Source organism: Myotis brandtii, unplaced genomic scaffold (assembly GCF_000412655.1).
Source record: "Myotis brandtii unplaced genomic scaffold, ASM41265v1 scaffold17180, whole genome shotgun sequence".
Lineage (NCBI taxonomy): Eukaryota > Metazoa > Chordata > Mammalia > Chiroptera > Vespertilionidae > Myotis > Myotis brandtii.
In genome coordinates, this window is record NW_005356332.1 from 3583 (window position 1) to 9376 (window position 5794).

Sequence of the window (5794 nt, forward strand, 5' to 3'; positions counted from 1 at the left end):
GATATAGATATAGATATAGATATAGATATGGATATACTGGAGGCCGGATGCACAAAGTTCGTGCAAAGGGCTTGGCCTGCGCTTTCTCTGCAGCTTCATCTGGGACGACATCCTGTCTAATTAGCATATTATGCTTTTATTATTACAGATGATTTAGACATAGATATAGATATGGAGATAGACATAGATCGATCTTATTTTCTTTATTCTCACGTAAGAATATGTTAATTGTTTTATAGATATAAATGTAGAGATATAGAGATAAAAATGATGTATTTGTAGATGTACATAAAGGTATAGATATAGATATTGTTTTCTTTATCCTCACCTGATGATATATTCATTCATTTTTAGAGGGAAAGTAAAGGAGAGAGAACTTAAGAGAGAAACATTGATGTGAGAGAGAAATATTGATCAGTTGCCTCCCATATATGACTCTTTTGCCCATCAAATCTGCAACATTTTTTAGTATGTATTTTTTTTTATTAAAATTCCTTTTATTGATTTTAAAGAGGAAGGGAGAGAGAGATAGAAACCTCAATGATGAAAGAGAATTATTGGTTGGCTGCCTCCTGCATGCCCACCACTGGGGATGTTTCCCTCATCCGGGACATGTGCCCTGACTGGGAATCTAATAGTGACCTCCTGGTTCATAGGTCGATGCTCAACCAGTGAGCCATGGTGGTTGGGCTCCTCCTGCTTTTTTAGGATTCACAGAACTCCCTGTGTACCTGGGCTCTGGTCAACGAGATGTTAGCAGCGTAATAGGTGACCAGGCCCCAGCCCTTCCCTGACTGCCCTTTCATCCCAGGGGGCATGTACTCATCCACTAGGATCCTCTGCAGCTCATGACTCCCGCTGGAGGTTCCCTAAGCACATGTGTGAGCTGTGGGAGGTGCTGTGAGGTCAGTGCTCAGTTGTGTCTCCACCTGACACAGGTGGGGCCCCCATGGTCTGACATCACACGTGGGCACTGCACCTGGGCTGGACAGGGTGGATGAGGTCACTTCAGGGTGCCCGAGTGGCCCTGGCCCTGGGGTCTCAGGGAGGGCCTGGCACAGGAGATGGGCATGAGGGGATGAGCTGGGGTTGCATTTAAGGCAAAACATACCAGGGGGAAAGGAGAAGTCAGACACAGTCACACAGGACGTCCTGTGCAGGCCCCATCGGGTGAGAGTGTGGGCGGCAGAGGACAGAAGGTGAGGATGGGGTGGTGTCTGTGGAGCTGGAGGCACAGCAGAGGTGGGTGGGACCATGTCTCCCTTCAGCAGGTTCTCAGGATGCAGGTAGATTCTCCAGGGGAAATGTGACAGGTGTTGGAACACGTCCCCTGGGACCAGGTTCTGAGACCCAAGGGGAACAGGTCCCAGCAGGACTGTTACGGGACCCGTCACTGCGCCTCCTTCCTGCCTGTGTCCCAGGACACCCTGGGACCTGGGTCCACCTCTAGGCTCACAAGGGGCAGCACCCACAAAGGTCAGACTCTACACCTCCATGTGCAGCCATGTCAGTGAGAGACAGTGGCTAACTGCCCCCAAAGGGCTCCTCCTGGGGCAGAGCGAGGGCTGGTAACCCTCAGGTGAGGTTTGGGGCCTGGACTCCATGTTTCACTCTTAGCACTGCGTGGAGGTAGGGGGACGTCGCTCTCAGTGAGGGGACGGAAATCCCTATAATGTTTTCCTCGTCAACCCAGAGAGTGACCATCAGGGACATGGTGACAGGAAGGGCTGAGATGAGAAGTCCACCAGATCTGAAACAGCCACTTCCTGCTTTTTTCCTGCAGAAAATCTAATTAAAGACACAAAGAAGGAAGCAGGAACTGCCCCAGGGACACTAGGAGGGAGAAAGCATTGACCCCAATAGGAAGCCTGCACAACCCTCCAGGGACAGCCTCTGAGCTGGGACCTGGGTTTGCTGGTTCTGAGTGCCCCCTGGTATCCTAAGTGCCCCCTGCAGCCCAGCCCTGCTGTCTCCTCAGGGAGGTTTGTGTCTGGGCTCACACTGACTTCCCCTCACTGTCTCTCTTGCACAGCAATACACGGCCGTGTTCTGGGCTTTCAGGCTGCTCATTTGCAGATAAAGCGAGTACTTGGCGTTGTCTCTGGAGATGGTGAAGCGGCCCTTCACAGCGTCGGCGTAGTATGTGCTACCACCATTCCAATTAATGTATGAGACATGGCGGACCCAGAGCATGGCATAGTCATCAAGGGTGAATCCAGAGGCTGCACAGGAGAGTCTCAGAGACCCCCCAGGCTGCACCAGGCCTCCCCCAGACTCCACCAGCTGCTCCTCACACTGGACGCCTGCAAACACAGAGACACAAGGTGGACTGAGAATCACATGGAAGCACCAACAGGCACAGGCACAGGTCTCAGCGCTCCCCACTCCTGAGAACGACCTTGAGAAATGATCAGGAGGAAAACGCAGCTTGGCACCAAGTCCATGGTGGAGCCGCTGGGGTCCTGTCTCAGGCTCTTGGGTTCTGGGTGTCTCCCCAACATGCCGGGCAAGGGCCCCCTTTTATGAGCAGGAGGAGAGCCCCATTTGCATGGAGTCTGCATATAAAGTGTAGCTGAGAACCTGGGCTGCATGCCTGACCTTATCATCCTAGGGGTGACCCCAGATGGGAAAGGACTCAAGGATGCTGGCCACAGGGGTTCCTGTCCTCACCCCCCTCCCTCCTTTCCGAAGACCCGTCATCCTGACCCAATTCCTTTGGGGGCAGCTTCCAGGATTGAGAGTCCTCCTTCCTTGGGATTTTGATGAGGACCCAGGGGTGCTGCACAAAGGGCAGGTGGATGTGGCTTCCTCTCGCTCTCCTTCACTGGCCGTGGGCCATGTTGCCTTTCTGGGTTTTGGGAATAAGAATATGCATTGTATGATGCTTCTATTTTGAGACTGAAAGATTCTCCTTGTTATTTTCTTCAATCAGATCCTCTACAAAACTCGAACCTCTACATGTGAGGAGGGAGGAGAAGCTGGGCTGGATGAGGTGTCCACAGCCTCAGTCTCAAACCTGCTGCCACTCTCACAAGCACACAGCTGCTTCCTGAAAGCACACATTTGCCTTAACTTCTCTGCTGTTCATGTGCAAAAACCATATATGCCAGCCTCTCAAAGGGGGAAAATTTCCATCATTTACAAATGGAACCCTGGCTGGTGGGTGTCAGTGGTTGGAGCGTTATCCCCAAACCAAAGGGTTTGAACTCTTTAGAGTCACCACCAACATCATGTAGAGGTAGCAAGTTTTTCATAATTTTGTGCACCTCCCTCTCCACACGGGAAAGAAACGTGTATGAACGTATGTGGTAAATGAAGTAAAGACAACGCGTTGATGTAAGAACTGCCCAAAAATGGAGAGAATGTTTTATAAGATTTTATTCCAGCCAAAGTGTTGACAACTGTTGGGGAGCAACACCTCAAATGCTCTGGAGAATAATGGTTTGCAGCTGGGTTTGTGCATTTGAATTTAAGGAGGGATGACATAGAGTGGGGAGAGAGCAAGGCGGGTACTGGATACCAGGATAGTGAACAGGGGTTCTCTCTTCTCTCTCTCGTCTAATCTTTATTGTTGAAAGTATTACATAGGACCTCCTTTTCTCCCCATTATCCTCTGCCCGCTCACTCCCATTCCCTCCACAGGCCCTCACCACTCATTCTGTCCACGGGTTAGGCATATATGTAGACAAGTTCATTGGTTAATCTCTTCCCACCCCCCCTCCCCTGCCTCCCCTCTGAGGCTCCATGGTCTGTTCATGCTTCTATGTCTCTGGGTCTATTTTTGTTCATCAGTTTGTTTGGTCCATTAGCAATGCAGACTGGGGCAGCCATTATGGAAAACAGTATAGAATTTCCATCTAAAAATTAAAAATGGAACTCCCATTTGACACAGTGATCCCACTTCCCAGCCCGAGACCAAGTCCGGGCCTGGATATCTGTTTGACCCCCCCGCTCCCCTCTCCCCTGACCAAGGCCAAGTCCGGACCTGGACATCTGGTCGACCGCAGCCACCATGCAACCAGGCCAAAAGACCCAGGTGTGGTTCAGGGAGAGGACCTGCAGCAGGTCTGCTGCGCCCCAGCTGCGCTGGGCCTCTGGGCTCCTGGTGAGCAGGCGGAAGTCAGTCCCAGATGCACGTTTTCCTTCTGACCCTTCTCTCAGGAGGAGCCTCCTCCATCTCATCGCTGTGGTCAGACCCCGCCCTTCGCCTTCTGCAGCCTTTCCTCGGCCTCCAAGGTGGTTTCCATTTCAATCTGGGCCTCCTGCGTCTGAGTGACCACTGTGCCCGCGTCTGTTTCCAAAACTTCGGATGAGCCCTTGGGAGACGCTTATGATTTCTGCTCAGCTTTTGGACAGATCCATGTCCTTTTGGTTACACACTGTGTAGCCCCTAGCGTCTCCCACAGGACAAACTCCAGGGACCCCCAGGAGACAGCGTGCGGCCTCCAGTCCGCTCCATGCAGCGCCCCCAGCGATTCCAGTAGCTCTGGGGGACCCCAGGGACCGCCCGCAGACAACATGGTCCTGCAGCAGCCAGGTCCCATGGGGGAAACCCACCGAAACACGGTCCCACCATCTCCAAATGCCCTCTGTGCTGAGCACAGACGCTGCGCCATCACTGCGCTCACACACCTTCCTCAGCGCATGCGGGCTCGCCTCCACATTCTCACAGGGTTTCTGTTCTGCTCTTTCTCCTCCATGGAGTCCCCGCGTCTGAACCCACCAGTCCTGCCCTCTGGGAGCAGTGTGACCCGGGTCATGGGATCCTCAGTCACCATGTCCTCGCAAACCTCAAAGCCTCCAAAGCACTGAGACTCCTGAGGCGCTGCCGCCTCTCCCTCACCGCCAGGTTGGGGTCCAGCAGCAGCAGCCAGAGGCGGAGGGCGCAGGGGTCCAGGCCACCAGGTTCCAGGGGGCCAGTAGCACCAGCTGCTTCTGCACCAGCTGGGCCAACCGCAAGCATGCGCACTCAGGACCTGGGCCCTGGGGGCTGGAGCTTTTCCACCAGCTCAGCCTCCACTTGCTCAGTCCCGTTATCTGCTGCTGCCAAATGGGCCTCACAGTCGCTGGAGGGAGAACTGAGGTCTCTTGAAGCGTTTGGTCCTGCTCTGGCCCATGGCAACGTGAGGACCAAGTGGGAACAGCAGGGGCGAGGCGGTGGCTGCTTCCCAGCTGGTGGCAGGTCCTTGAGAAGGGGGTGGTTCACTGGACAGCTCACCTGGGCCTGGGACTGCAGGGGCCACAGGGAAAGCAGTGCACAGGGGCAAGGGAGGAGGCCATAGTTTTCCTTGTAGAAATAATTGGGAGATTGAAACCACACAAGTCCCTGGAGGCAGAATTCCTCCCTCTTCCCCACCACCTCGCCAAAATAAAAGCCCTGCACCCTCTCCTTTCCAGTCTCCATCCAAGCAGGTCTGATTTTCTGAGTGATCTTTCCTGTGCTACTCAGGGGTTTCAATCAGGAGCATAATAACCATCCACGTCCCCTTGGTGTGTGTGTATCATGAACATCTGTACCAGCTGCTGTGCCTCTGCTTCTGCATGGTGTCCACTCCTCTGGGTGCTGTGAGCATGAGGACAAGACCAGGACTGTCACCCTGTGGGTCCTTCTTCTGCAGCTTTGGGTTCACACATATGTGGGGCCCACGGTCCAGCATTCAGGGGAGCTGCACTGTTGAGTAATTAGAGCCTCTTGTTAAATTCTGGTGACGTGGGTCAGAAGATTTGATGATAAAACTCACTATGGCCCAAGTGTGCATGAAAGAGACTCTACCTTTTGTTCACAGGAGAAAGT